This window comes from Vanellus vanellus (assembly GCF_965231255.1).
Source record: "Vanellus vanellus genome assembly, chromosome: 3".
NCBI classification, from domain to species: domain Eukaryota; kingdom Metazoa; phylum Chordata; class Aves; order Charadriiformes; family Charadriidae; genus Vanellus; species Vanellus vanellus.
The window spans coordinates 66,122,191-66,138,216 of NC_138907.1; positions in this window are offsets into that span (position 1 = coordinate 66,122,191).

The window sequence follows — 16,026 nt, forward strand, 5'->3', positions numbered from 1 at the left end:
TCCCATAGTTCAGGTACTGAGAATCACAGTTTCAGCAATTGCAGCAATATCTGCTTGGGATCAGCCTATATGAAAAAGGGGTAAATGTGGACAAATAGCATACTGTAAATATTCATGGGCTTCACTATTCTAGGCAAGAACATTCGCATAGCTGTTCATCCGTCACCCGTAAAGCTCTCTCTCTGCTACCAGGGGATGAGAAGACAACTACTTTCCAGCGGCACAGAAAATCAGGAACAGCTCATACACCGCGTGCTGCTGCAATAACCACTATTTGGATCTCAAGCCCTGATCTGTAGCACCCCCCAGCTCTGTCTCAGCTCTGCTCCATGCTTCTCCCATCCTAGTTTCATCCCCAGAACTCTTTGTGCACCTGATTCAATTCCCAACCTCTTCTTCCCCCTTATCATCTCTCCTCCCTTAGCCAATCCCCTGTCACATCCCCTCCATGCACGCCCCCTCCCACGTCCAAGGGACTTCCATGTCAAAGGCAGGAGGGATCCCTGTGAGCCTCTAATTTCTCTTTTCTTTAACAACAAAATAAAGGGTTTCTGCAAAGGTCTTTCCTTCCTTACCAGAATTATTTTTCAAAAGCAGGAAATTTATCTCTGGACTTGTCTTTTTTATCGGTTCTTTTTCTCTCCCCACGCTTTTCAGGACTCTTCTACAGATAGTCCAAATCGCTTTTGAGAAAAAGAACTGGCATTTTCTGTCCAACATTAGTGAGGCGTGTCTATCTGAGACTCCTAGTCTGCCCAGAAAGTGAATGGGTGCATTAGTCAGTGCTTCCATTAATGTTTTTTGGTGTCTGAGATGGTGAAGCATTTCACAAAATCCTGTGCTGAAGCATTTTGTTATTAAGATCAATTCTACTTCCAAAATGAAAAGCTGTAATCTGCTTGCTATTTATGTCAACCTGTTGTGTCAGGGGCTGAACAGTGGTGAGACCAAAGGATCTGTGGACCCGTAAAACACATCCCAGACTTGTATGGATGTCTTCCGTTGAGGCAGTTGTTGAAAAGTTTGTTATATCCTACAAACACAAGTTCTATCTTATGTTTCGGAACATTTAGATTTCTGCCATTACCAATGAGTTTCAGTCAGGTGCTGGAATAAAATGAGCAATGGAAAAAGATGGCAACAACTATGAATATTTTAAAGGAACTGTGGAAGGATTTCCATTGCAACACTGCAGCCCACAGTGGTTTGCTGTTCTTTCCACCAGTTTTACCAAAATGCTGAGTAGGAAAAAAGAATTCAAGAAGTCACTATAGCTAGAAACCTTTGGAGAAGAGAAGCATGCAGTAGTACCCTATTTTTCAGGAAACAAGTGAATATATCTAGCCCCACATCTCTCCCCAGCCCAACAGATGCTCTCGATCAATTGAACTGAAGTATGCTGAAAGATGTAATAGCACTGGCAAAGCCTTTTGAGGACCGTCAACTACTGTGAATAATTCTGTGACTAAGCCTACTATTAAAATGGCTGCGGTCCAAGGAATTTGAGGGTATCAGATACATATGGGATTGGCCCACCAGCTCCATTTCACTAGCTTCTCCTAGAATGAATCAATACAGAGAATATTTGTGACCTCAACCAGGCATCTAAAAGAAGGCAGGGCCACAGCTTGCTTAAGGTTGCTGGCAATTTGTTTTGCACAAAGGCTCTCTATGGGGAAGGGCATGGGAATGCTGGTTCTTTTTTTAAGCCAGGGAGAGTGCAGGAACATTTTGCAGATAGCTGAATTACCCACTCTCAATATGCTCTGACCTCAGTAGAAAGGAAACTCATTCAGTGAAAATACTGTGTTTTTCTCCTGGCTTCTTTGAAAATCCAGTCCTGGCTCCAGAGATCTTACAGAATGTCTCCTGGGAACGTCTCTACGGCCAACTCGTTGCCTTGTTAACGAGATGATAAAGTTACAGAGATCCAAATCTGCCCACTTATCTCTGCCTGTTCTAACACGTTGAGAGCTGGAAAAACCCCACATACTGCAGTGCAAACTCTTTGGACCACACTCCTGTCATCTCTGAAGGCTCTTTCTGTTACTTCTGTAGGCAACAATAGGTCTGGTCTGTTTTGCTGATAAATTATGCTACTCGTCGGAGACATAAATTTGGCTTACAGCAGAAGCGTTTGCCTGGCCGAGAGGCGTACTGTAACAACAAATGTACTTATTGGATTGTCTACCATCACTGAAGTCACTGTCTTCCGGCCAAGGCCAAATGTTACGGTGCACATGTCTCCCCTCATCTCTCAAGCAAATCACAAGACTGCTTACACAACTCTGAGAAAACTTCACTGCAGATAGCATGCTATGGAGCTGACACTTCTCAAATGTTACACATGTGTGATCTCAGTTTATTGGATGACCGTCAGCTTTAGAGATAGCAATTCCAGGAGGTTTTCTCAAGTAACTCTCTCAGACGCTAGCTACTTCTCAGTAATAGGCCATGCAGTGCAATCTTCTCTTCAAACGGCCTCCAAAACATTATTGCCACATCCTAGGGAGGTGTCCGATTAGTCCCAAAGGTGGACTAATTCTGAGGCAAAATGGATTCTTAATCCTCAACCCCCAAACTTCCTCAACCATTGTGAAAAGGTTATTCCTTGGCATCCCTCAAACTTAGACTGTAAGGGCCATCGTCAGACAGCTGGAATTCTGTTTAAATCGCTGGATCCAATATTGACTGGAAGCAGCTAGTGCACACATCGATTGAAAGAAATGGCTAGCATTGTTTTTAAAAGGAAAATAGTAATCCTGAAATAACGCAAGTTCTTGTGCTTGATGAGAATTAAGTAGGAGAAAGATAATTTTTAATGCACAATGGTTACAAAACGGACTAGAAAGTGTTAGGGATTAGCAACAAAATAAATTGTAAAAATACTGCATGAACAGAAATATTCCAGGGGCGAGAAACAGTGAAATACCTAAATGTTGTTTCAGCTATCCCAGGGATCTTTGCTGAATGCACAACTATGCGCTACAGAGTATGCAAGATAATTAACCTCATGAAAGGTGGGAGTAGGAAGAAGAGGCCAGAAAAAATACAGTGTCACTGCCGAGTGCTTCTACGGTTTTCTGACATACCGTGTCCACTTGATAGAAGTGGACAATAATTACTGTTATTTTACTTTCCCTGTATTCCACAATTCTTCCTTCCCCGTAACATTGTGCAGGCAATACCAAATAAAATTGAGAGAACGAGTTCATAACAGAAAGATATATGTTTTCAAAACAGTTATAGCTGACCTGTAATTTTGACTGCCAAGTAAAGTTTTTAGGGAAAGAGCGTGACAAGTTTCAGAAAAGACTGGGGGTTTAGATGGTGAATGGTAATACCATCAATTCCACCAGTGCAGATAGTTATGCAGGTTGCCAGCCTGCTTTCTTAAACCAGTAGCAGCTGAAGGACTGGAAGAAATTTATTCAAGATGGGGCACAGCCTCTTCATCTTTCCTGAAAGGTTTTCCTTTTTCCTTGAAATACCTGGTGCTGGTCCTTGTCAGAGACAGGCTAGACCTGATGGACGGATGGCCTAATGAGATCTGATAACGCTTTTCATAAAATACATGGCACCTACCTAAGTTCTCCTGAATAACTTTGGAAGAAAGACTGAAATGACTTCCGCTTGTGAAGGCATCCAGAGAGCCTCGAGGCAGGAAAAACCCCAAGGTGAGAGAGAGAAGCATTGAACAGTTGAGCCACAGTGGTCTCCAATGAGCTGGCGAGGGAGCACACCTCGCAGTATTGCTGGCATGGGTTTTAAGCCACTGAACTGGCCTTTCTCTTGTCCCGTTGCTTGGCTTTGTCCCTCATTAGACATAGCTTTCTCAATGGACAATTGATGCCATGATTTCTGGGTTTTTAAGAGGAATACCAGAAAGAATCTTTTGCAGGGGAGATCACTTTATCTGAAGAAATGGCTGCAAGTAGGCAAGGGGAGAGCGGCTGTTCCCGCAACTATGGGTTTGGGACTGCCGACGGTGCTTCAACCTTCTGCTTATATTTGTAAAAAACAAGGTAGTCTTCTTTTCTTTGGTCAGCCTCATTCCACTGAAGAAGCTGAAAATACATGACTGAACATGGCTTTTCCAAACCAGGCATTAATGTTACATAGCAGTGTGCTGCTGTGAAAGGGAAGGTGTGTGATCAGCCATGGAAAGGTAAGATGGACCGTGAGAAAAACGCTGCATTGGGAAGTAATCTACACACTGAAAACACCTGAGGAACTCAGGATTAAATATAAAGATGGAAAACAGGAAAGAAGCATATCAGCCATGATAACATTACAGAGTCTGCGTGCTCTGTTACGCAGTTTGCTGTTTTTAACAAAGCAAATATCAACATATTTGTTTTGTTCCTGACTGTTCTAATAAATCCCAACAGTGTGACAAGTGCTCTGGCTTCGTCTATTCATTACATTATCCTGAAATCCACAATGATAAAAGCTCTGAAAGCATTGCCTCTTCCAGACAAAAAAGCATCATGGAGACTGAGTGTCAATATACTACTGTGAAAGTCAAGAAAGAAAATTTAATGGCAAAAAAGTCCTCCAGTTACAGGGCTAGGAGTATAATGTGATGATTTATGATGACAAAAGTTTTCTTGTAATACATCTCAATATTGAAATCAATGGTTATCAGAGATAAAGAGGTTCACTCTTTTTTAATTCAGAAGTATGCCAAAACAATGTCGTCCACTTCTTTACACACTTCATCCTGTTAAAGCCATTGAAAAGGAGCTATTGTCACAGGGTCCAGTGGCTGCTTTCTAAAGCCAGATGTTTTGTTCTGTGGTGTTATTGTATCACCACAGAGATCGTTGCTATTGCATCACTGCAGAGGTCACTATTGCACAGTCTTCATAGCTGAGACAAGATTCCCTTATTAACCCCAGCAATCAGTTTGAGTGTCAGGTGCCTGTAGCTTTGCATTCTTGAATGCAGGAGCTGCCAGCTCTGAGATCTACAGGTGCAAGAAAAGATACTAAGCTCAGGGCTACCAGTGGAGTTACAAGGAAGGTTGAAATTAGCCTTCAGCAAAGACAGCCAGCTGAAGTAAAGGGCAATGTGTTCTCCAGATGTTTTCTAGCATAAAACCACAGAGTAGAATATGATGGTGATTCAGCAGGAGGCGGAACAAGAGATGGCTACCAATTAAAGATACATGTTCTACCTACCTCTACGAAAGTGGTTGAATTACTAAATAGAAATTCCTTCAGCAATTCCTCTTAAAAAACGGTATGTTTTCTTTATAGACCTATGCCAATCTCTGTACATTGAGCAAAATAGAACATTTCAACAAGTATAAAAGAAGTCACATGGGGCGTTGGCCAGAGAAGAATAGATATTTGATTTAGCAACAGGTAAGGGCAGAGAGATGAGGTTAGTCTGGGACATGTGATTCATATCCTGCCATGCTGTCCACCATAAATCACTTTTAGTACCTCAGTTACCTATGCGTTAGAACAAAATAACAGCACCTTTCCACTCAGCAGGGAAGCTGTGCCTCTCTCCCCGAAAGCTCTTTTCCTAGGCTTGCTCAATAGTAGATCACCACATCTCTTGGTGGGCAGTCCCATGAAAGGCTTCAGCTCGTTGGGAAACTGGAGGATTTCTTTTTAGGGTAATTTAATACAAATGGAATGAAAAGAAAGGAAAAATTCTGGTTGTTAAATACCAACCCTTAAGATTCTACCTGCCTACTCTGACTGCTTTTTCCTATGGGATTTGTGAGAATAACCATGCTGGAACCCGAGAGCAAGTAAACATGCCAGGAGAAGGCTAAACTTGTTCATGCCTTTAACATCTCTGAGCAGACATCTGTGAGTATGTTGACAAGTGGTGGTGTATTTCAGAGTGTGGGAACAAGTGACGTGTAAGAGTTAAACAAGGTATTTCTCTTGCAGAGCTACATCCAGAGTGCGGTGTGTTCAGCCCAGCCGCAGTGAGGTAGGAGCTCACTTGGGAAACCACATGTAAACCATAGCCTGGCAAGTGTTACTCGCCAAAGGGACTTTGCTGTTTTCCACTTTAATGGAAATGACTGAATACTCCTGATTTTTCACTGAGAGGTGCACACCTAACCACTGAATTTACAAACTAGATTAGGAGATTAAAAAAAAGACAAAAACTGTCTTCTCAGGAAGGAACCGTCATAAAACTGGAGGTTCCCATCACCTACATCACTGTCCCTGATGGGACAGGTTTCTGTCCTTTAAAGGAAGAATCTCAAGCAGTGTGGACACTTCTCACTTGAGGCAGTAATGCTATTTCGCGCCGTGGACTTAGGTAACAAGATAGCTAGCAGTGCACAGGGAGCTGGGAACGGCACGGCTGAATGCCAGAAAAAATGTGACAGTCCACCCGTGTGCACTTCTCCTGCTTCAGTGGCAGCACTGGAGGCTGGCCTTCAAAACGAAGAGGGCATCAGCAGCTGTGACCCAGGAGCCCAGCAAGAGTCCAGGCTTTCTGCTTCCAGCTCTTTGCAGTGGGACCAGCATCGCGCAAAGGACCAGTAGCACAAAGGGGACCAGCAACGCTTCTGTGGTGGGACCAGTAGCACAAATGGGATTTGCCTGAGCAGCACAAGGGGCCTGTAGCAGCGGTACCCACCTGCCAGTGGGTTTCGCTTGCTCCATCCACACTGCCACAGACCTGGGAGCTGACTTTTTCCCTACGTGTGCCCCACTGCCATGGCTGCCAGCAGCAAGGGGGGAGGCCGCTGCGATACGTTATTTATGGTGAATTTGGGCTTATTATTGCACGGCATTCCTGCACGCAGACTCCACAGCATCTTGCGGGGAGATTGCTGCGTGATGAATAGACTGAGAAAGGCCAGGCAAACGGTATTATTATAACACTACATAAATATGTTTTTTTTCATTTAACATTAAAACACCTGATTTCCTTTAACATTGTAAACATGTCACTTTATTAGGTCTGGGAGAGCTGATGAATTTAAAGTCATTTTCAGCAAACAAGTCGCAGCTTTTCTGCTTTTTAGATGGAGGGAAGGAAAGAAGTCTTTGTCATGAAAACCTATGGAGGAATAAAAGGGACAGGAGAAAGCTGTCGCCCACTCTGCTGAAGTTTCCTATAGAGACAGGAAGAGCCACCCAGGTGATACTGGTGGAAAACAGTTAGAAAATGGAGGAAATACAGGATATAATCTCCTTGAAACTGTTGGCACAGTCTCTGTGTTTTGTAGCTAATAAATTTAGCTTTCAGGAGGAAATTCAAATAAGCTACATTTACTAGTTTTTAAGAATGAAAATGAATGCATTAATTATGTGCAATGTTACCATCTGCTGAACAAGGCAATTTTGGCCAGGGCTTGGCAATTTCTTCCTGGACATAGCGTTTAAAAACAAAGCTTTTCAACCATAAAATTACTGCCCTGTAAAAGGACAGATAAATGTCTAAGCAAGCGCCTCATTACTGTCAGAGCAATGATTTGTTGTTTCATTTTACTGTTGTGTTTTTCTGGTTATTAGAGTGACGGTTGAGTCAGCCTTTCCATTATAAATAAACTGCTTTCAAGGAACTGCATTTTAACTGGAGAAGAAAACTCACTCTGAGCATTTAGGTAAAGTGAAAAAATAAAAACACTAGCAAGTGCTCGGATACCCTTTGGGCTGACCAGTGCTTGACTTCTTCAGGGCCCAAACTAGGTGGTTTTTTTCCTCTGTGAACAGGTTCCTCCCAGCTCGGACCTCTGTTCCACTGAGAACCAACTTAGTATAGGGAGGGTGTAAAAACAACTCAGACATCATCAGTAAAGCACTGGGAGGCGCACTCCTTTATCCCTGGGGGCTGACCCCAGGGGCCATGCTGCCGGCCCCATTGCCCTCTTCCCACCGAGATGATGGTAAGTGAGGGTACAGTGGGCAAGAAGAGGGGCCACGTGAGTGGGGTGGGCACCCACCTTGAGAAGGGATCTGGGCAGGTTCAGCTCTTTCCCCTCTCAACTGGCCGTGGGGGGGCAGGTGGCTATGCAGCCTCTGTTTTGGCCACCAGGCACTTCAATGTTGAATACGAATATGTTCTTCATCAAGACTATTCAGGGTTTGCGACAAAACTCTCATTTTAGCCCCCTGTGAGTAGCAGAAGTTGGGCTCTGCTAATTACCTTACCTCCATGAGCTGCCACGTGTCAGTGGCCTGTGGTGATTGCTGAGAATAGGATTACATTTCATAAATCAGTGTCCATATGCTGTTTGAGCGGAGCAGCCCCCTGCACTTGGCTCCGTTCTCTTCCCTCCCCCATTTTTTTTTCTCCTTGTGTTGTTTTGCTTTGTGTATGAGTGATCACGAGGCACAGATGTCATTAAGGGTTTCTGGTAAATACCCCTTTGCATGGGCTGCAGAAGTGTAACACGTGCTCCAGTCATGGTTTGTACCATAAAATCAAAAGAAACTAAAAGCCTTCCATGTGAGAAAGATAGCATTTGAAACTGGTGGACTCTTTCAAAGGTAGCATTATGAGCTGCTCATGGGCTATGCTGGTGAGATACAGGGAGAGGCCTCCCCTGGCACCGAACCTCCCCAGCATGGAGGCATCCAGCCTTGCTCTGGCAGGAGAGCTGCTCCTGGGCGCGCTGGCGAGGGCACGGGGACCGCCTGTGAAGACCTTGCACCCCCTGAACAGGGCTCCCAAATAAAGGGGATGGGATCAGGTACCGCAGGGATACACTGAGCTACTCTAGCAGGTCCTACACCCTGTGGCTAAAACACGAACAAAAAAAGGATTTCATTGTTGCTCTCTCATTTCCTGCCAGCAGGAAGGGGTTGTGTATGGAGGGCCGAAGCTGGCAGCTTGACCAACACCTCCAGTCGTGTCCAAAACCTTTCCTATGCAAAGCACAGTCCCAGGATGGCAGGTCAGGACTGTCTGAAGGAGGTTGCACAGAGAGAGCAATGCAGGACCAGGAGCAATCCTGCCACCAGAAGCAACAGCTTTTATGCTGAAGCAAGTTTCACAGAGCAGTATGCACACATTTGTCGTCACTGAGACAGCACTCTGCATGGGTGAAAGAGAATACTCGTACATTGTTAAAAAACACACTCAGAAGTTATTCATTTCTGTTCACTGCTGCCCATTCCCACCAAATAAACTGTTTATTCCAGGCGAAAAATAATATATATATACACACGGATAACTAAATGAAAACCATCTTTTTAGCTCATTAGTGTGTTGCAATGGCAATGGATTAGATCAACTGCAGCTGATTGTTACTAAGGTTTCAGCATAATAGCTAACCATTTCCTGGAGAATTAATTTATTTAACTGTCTGCATGTGGCAGACATCGTGAGGCTGTGAATTGCCATGCCCTCATGGGTTGCTAAAAGCAAACAGCCCCATTGCCAAATGTCTGGGATGGCTCTTACACACTCGGGTGGCACTTTTCACAGGGCCTGCTAAGTTCTCTGCTAAATATTAAAATCCTGATGCTCCAGAGGTGGTGCAGGGCATGAGGACTCCCTTGGGCATGTGGGCATTTTGATGGGACCTCAGGCCTCCCTGGTGTTTTGGTGCAAGCGAGCTACATCTGCAAGCTGGCTACGAAAAGACTGGGAGTAGGGCTGGAGTAGGGGCTGGAGATGGGATGGGGATTGAATGGGATGGGGATTGGGCAGGTGGGCAGAAGGCATGTATGACCAGCAGGAGGCAAAAAGGTATGGCCATGACTGTCTCAGCCAGAGATCAGGAGTTAGACCTGCTAAGACCTAATCTGGCAGTTCTCCAGCAGCAGGTTTCAGATGTGCTGGGACATCTTCATAGGCTCTGGGTAATTTGGGCAGCAGAAGAAAACCCTGTGTCTTTCTCTGCTCATCTACTTGCATTTAGGTTTGAGTGTCTCCTCCTGCTAAGACTTGTACTCTTCTAGTGGGCTTTTACTGTCAATTAAAACCATGCAGAACTAGACATTTGGCATTGTGCTGGGTTTTTTTGAGATACAACTCCCCTTCCACCCATTTTGGGTGCAGGTGCCCAGGACCTGGCAGCAGGGGGGCGATGCAGGGTGGCCTCTGTGAGGAGTGGCCAGGGCTACCCCATGCCAGGCACAGATGGTTCCAGTCAGCTCCAGTGGATGAACTGCAGGGCACAGCTGAGCCCCACAGCCAAGGTGGTGGTGCCTCTGGGAACGTGTGTGCAAGAAAGAGCAGAAAAGACCACACAACCGGAGGAGGAGGGAACAAAAAGAGTGAGAAGCAGCAGAGGGAACACCAAGGCCAGATGAAGCAAGGAGGAGGAGTAGGAGCTCGCTGGCAGAGCGGATATCCCCACTACAGCCCACGAAGGACACTGTGCTGGGGCAGGTAGACGTTCCCTGAAGGAAATGTGGTCCATGGAGAGGAGCCTACAGTGGAGCAAAGGAGGAACATGAGGAGAAAGGAGCAGCAGAGGGGAACTGCTGCGTACTTTCTGACTGCAGAACCATACTCCGCCATCCTGCCTGAGCTGCTTCAAGGACGTAGAGGAGTTGGGAGTGGAGTGAAGCTGGGCATGGGAGTGGGGGGAAGAAAGGTGCTGTTTTAATGTTTGTCTTTTTGTTTCCCACTACCCAATGCGGTGATTAAATATTTATTCCAATTGGCAATAAATTAATTTTCTCCAGGTGCCGTCTGTTTTCCCTGTGACAGTAATGGCTAAGCAATCTCCCCGTCTTCATCTCTACCCCTGAGCTTTCTCATTACTGTTCTTCCTATTTCCCCCATCCCACTGAGGGGGGGGGGAGGAATGAGCGAGCAGCTGGGTGGGAGTTTGGCTGCCAGCCAAGGGTAACTCAACATGCTCCCCCCCAAAAAAAAACCTTGCAAAGAAGTCCTGCTGCTAAGTGCCAGGAGTTTGCTTGGCTCTTCCAGGAGGCTCACAATACTAGCCACGATCTTCTTACACTAACCCAGTAAGATGTACTTAATGCACCAGCCCTCAGCTCCACAAAGGGACACATCCATTCCATGTGCTTCTTCCGCAAACCCCTTGTGTTTATCTCTGTGCACAAGCCTTTGCTGCCAGTTTTCTGCTTCTGCTCCCAGCTGGGGAGGACAACCCTGCTTGCCTTGTGTCCCGCTGCTCTGCAGAAGAGCATCTCCTGCCTGCCGGCTCTTACAAGAGCACCAGTTCCTCCTCTTCGTGCTGGCTTCAACCAGTGGCAGAGGGAAGCGTTTGCAGCCCTGCCCACCAAAGGCAGAGTGGCACACTGGGCTGGGACGCTGCTTCTGGCTGGTCCCACGTGTGCATCTCGTGCATCTTCAGCCCCAGTATCCCACGTGTGCAGGGGAGCAGGGCTGCAGGGGCTCGCTCGCCTCTGCGGCCCGTGTAGCATAAGACCGCTGGAGCACTCTTTCTTTTTCCTGCAAAAGCTGTAAGGAGCTGCTACACTTGAAAGGCTATTTGGGATCCTCGCAAATTCACAGACAGCAAAGGGCTGCAGCTGCAATGAGGTAACAGGAAGGTGTAAAACTAGAGAGAAACAAGGCAGCAAAGAGATCAGCCTGCGAAAACCCATGGGCCAGAGTTGGTGGGGCAGTTGGAGGGGACAGCTGTATGGGGTAGGAGTTCACAGCACAAGGAAGACAAATGAGGCCGTGCTGTAAAACAGGAGAGATCCACACACGCTGCCCAGGGAAAACGCGCTTTCTGGTTGCTGGTTTTTTCCAATGTCTTGCCTGCCCCCCCCCCACCCTGCAGCCGACTGACCAACTAACCACAGCTTCTCAGTTGCTAAATCCTTTCTGGGAAGATTTCTTTTTCCAGAACCCTTCACAATGGGCATAGTGGTTTTAGTGCTGGGTAAGGAGGGAGATTTTTTTTTTTGCTTAGTTTCTTCTTCCCTTCCCTTATCTTTCATTCTTTTTTTTTTTTATTTTCTGATTTCAGAAACATTCCTTTTCACTATTGGACCAAGCTAGGACCTTTTTGAGTCAGAAAGCTAGAAATCAAGATCCCAATCCAGAGAAGCTGAAAGCAAAGAACAGAGGCTCGATATGCCAGCTGAGACCCATAGTCGCCAGACTCCTGCAACGGCTCAGACTTTTTTTCTGGCAGATCTGGTGGGCTCCCGATTCACTCTTTCTCTAAACAGGACTAGAAATGTTCCATTCATCGACATTGGTGCGTGCAGTCCCAAAACACATTTTGGTTTCAATGAGTCAACAATTTCTAATATTTTCCAAATAGCTCCGGTTGTTTTTTTTTTTTTTCATGTAGAAAAAGTGTGTGCTTCCTGGTGAAGGGCATAGTAGGTTAGGAAACATGAATCACTTTCCATTTGCTGCTTCTCTGCAGCACTTCATTTTCCCAGACACTGAGAGCACAGCAAAAAAATCAAGTCTAATTAACCTCCATTCTCAGCCTGACTCCTTGATATGATATAGTTCATTTAGATCCTGTCCTTCGTGCTCTTCTGCTCTCTTGCTTCATGTTTAATGAAGCGCATGCGTGAATTTCTAATGATCCATGTTTGGATGGATGTTTGATGAGTAATCCATCTGGCAAGTTTGAGAAATGGTGCTTTGTGCAACAAAGGATTTTCTTTGCTTGTCCACTTAAAAATCAATTTGTGAAGCTTTCTGGTGTTTTCTCCCTTTCTCACTTTTCTTCCTAACCAGAAAAAAAAAAATTGCTTCTTCATTTTTTATTAGTGGTTTCAAGTCAGAGACTCAGTTCTTGGAAAATCAAGCCTTGAAACTGGTAAAGAAACTAACATGCAGAAACAAACTATTGACATGTTTTGAGTTCCTCAGCATTCCTCCTACTGCCTGGGCTTTTGGCAATTGAAACAATTCCCCCAAATTTATAAACATTTGCACAATGTTTCTGAATCCATTATTTGTTTGGAAAAAAAATAATGGATCAAATAAGTGAATGCTAAATGTGCATCCCATAGAGATAATAATACGTCAGCAAACAACGGAAGAGACACGTAACAAGTAATTCCATTCTGAATTTCTGCTTGGTTTTCCTTGGGGATTCACTATAGGTAATGAAGACAGCTAATGAGAAAGAGGTATTTCTGCACCCAAAGGAGGAACCCATGACTGCTCTCAATATGTTTTTACTTTAGCTCAATGCTGTGAAACATCACGTGCGGGATATATTGACAGCCATTTAGAGCATTGTGTTTCTCAGCAATGAGAAATTAAGCTAATGCTTTTATCTAAAAGTCCCCAATATCTCCTTTTATTCTGATGCTGAAAAGAGAAAAGTTCTGGAATCTCCCACAGTTTTAATGGGGAGGAAAACAATTTTCTGAATACCTTTTATTTCACTCTCCTGAAGTGGTACTGAATATTGGCTTCCTTTCTCTAGAGCTACGTGCAAACCCATCTGGGAGACACAATGTCAAAACTATTGTCATCTATGGGTCAGTCTGCTCGGTAGATGGGCCTGCTTTATATTTCGTCCACACTATTTTTGATATATCTTCCTTTTTGCTCCTAGAATTGGAGCAGAAGGCAAATGTACCGCGTACCCACAAACACTGCAGATTGCATTCCTATGTCCCCAGTAAACAAGAAGGAAGTAATTACAAATTCTTACATTACAAATTTGAAAAGATGTGCAATCTTAGAAGGTTTTAGCTTGTCCAAATGCGCTTCCAGGATTGTGTAATATCCTGTGCAATGTCCAAATGGCATTTATGATGTCGCAAATGGCACGTAAATTTTGCCACATCTAATGATGGGCACCGGGACAGCGTAGACATTGAAATTAAACATTGGAAAAGTTTATTAGAGAAAATGCTGTCTTTGTCATCGATTGGGAATCTTTACATACAAAACAATTACCTTTGTAACAGACATGCTTTAATCTAACTGCTGGGGGAAAAAATTCTACAGTTTACAAGCTGTCTCTTGTGGTTACCAATGCTCTGACACTTGCAGTGTTGTTCCCAAGATCATAACGTCACTGTCATGTGTGCTGATAGTCCTGCAGTCCCGCTTTTGCCTTGTAGTCTGTGCAAACAGACTGTGAGGGTACTGCTTCCTTCAAACCAAGGTCAGCACCTCACTAAGACATGAAGCACTGCTCACAAAGACATTTGCAAAGTTTCACGAGGCTCAGCTTCGACTGGAATGGTTCCTTCCCTTCAGTAGACCAGTTGGTCTCCTGAACAACCCATATCCCTAAGAAGAACATTAGCATAACTCCAGTAAGTGCATTGGTAAGAGAATTTAAATGAATATACTATGTGTCTAGACCATCAAATTGGTTTGATCTGGATTTTGCCTCAAGGACAACCGCAACAAAGGTGTTAGTTGTTGCTCAGGCTGCATCTGGAGCAAGGCACCTAGCGTTCCTGGTGAGGAAAACTCCCTGCAGAGCAGAGGGAGGTTCTGCAAACAGCGTGCAGGTGAGCCAGTCTTTACCAGACCATACGGGCACAGGGTAGCTCCAGGCATGAACCACAAAGGCAGCACGGACGTACTTAAAAAGAGTCCAAGGTCACACTCAGTTTCTGTAAGAGACATTGTGTACGGAGGGTTTCAACCACAAACCAAGCATCTTACACCATGGTATAGTGCAGAAAATGACATTTCCAAGTGTATTTATTGAGAAATAGTAAAGATGTACATAATTTTACAAGCTTTTAATTTTAATTTACATTTTCTTAAATTATGTAGGCCCTAATAAACTATAATCTGCTAATACATGACAGAGACCCTCGGCTTCAATTGTATCTCCAAAATGCTGCTCTTGCTGGGATTTTGGCTCATGTCACTTCAGCTCCTCTTCAGAGATACTAAATACCATATTCATTTAGAGCATATGCTTGGTGTCAATCCTGTAAAGCAGAGATGACATTTGAACCGAAACCCTGGATCTGGATACAACCTCACAGCTATGATCTAGTCTTCCTATCGTGGGCCGAGTCCATATTCTCCATGAACTCTGCAATTCCAATTGGCTGCAGGATTTCATCTGCCCCAAGATGAAGTGTTCTTGTATACAGAATTTTGACTGGGCCTTGTCTCCCTTGTCAGTGCTTGCACCGGAACATCCTCCGCATCTGCTTTAGATGCAAACGCTGCTGCTCACACCGGAGTCTAAAGAAAACAGATCTGGGAGCTAGCTGCCACCTATTGCTTTGTGCACAATCTCCATAAGCATCTGAAAATAAGCATCATTTTTAGTTTTTCCTGTCCTCTTTTACTGATATACTGAACTGCAGAGAGTTATAGCTATTTAAGATACTATCTTGTGACTGCAATCACACCGTATTTGCATTCTGCAAGCTGACTACTCAAATCCCTAATGAATGTTCAAGTTCCGTACCAACTGAGAACTGCTAGAGTATCAGCAAAAGGCATTATATTCTACACTGCATTTGCCCCAAATACTTGCAAACATGACATTGTGCTCAATCGTGGTTGTTGAGGGGAGGCTGAAGGGAAGGCAGTTTCGGATTAATAGGCTGTTGAATTAAAATGCACTCAATGTCAAAATGACCAGCCTTCACTTTAATCTACTTAGGCCCATCTGGAACAGTCTGGCGTGACTACGTCTCTGCCTTGGTTATTTTCTCCTCTGTAGTGTTCATGCAGGAAAATGCGCCAGAGTAATTTCTCTCTACAAGGCAGGCGTGTACGATACGCTTTCATTTAAAGATATGTAACGATTTTTGCTTAGCAAGAGAGTATTTGTGCTCTGAAATTTTTAGTTTAGGATTTTAATGTTGCGAAGGCTTTTGAGCTAAATCCTTGAATTGTCTTTGGATGTACCTTTTTGTGGATTATTTATTTTTATAATTGACTTCTGCTGCGGTAGCACGCAGAATCCAAGTTAAAACCAGAACTTTGTCATGCTCTGTAAAACTTCCCTCCTTTTGCCTCCATCTCCTCTCTAGAAGTCCAGTATATTAATTGAGCCATACCTGCCACAGAGAGCTAAGCACAACTCCAGCAAAGGCACTGCAAACCTTTTATAAGAACCAACGGTCGTTGCTGGGCTATTTTTTGTTCTTATGTCTGATTAGGAAAAGAACACTGAAAAGCTGAACAAAGAGCTTGAGA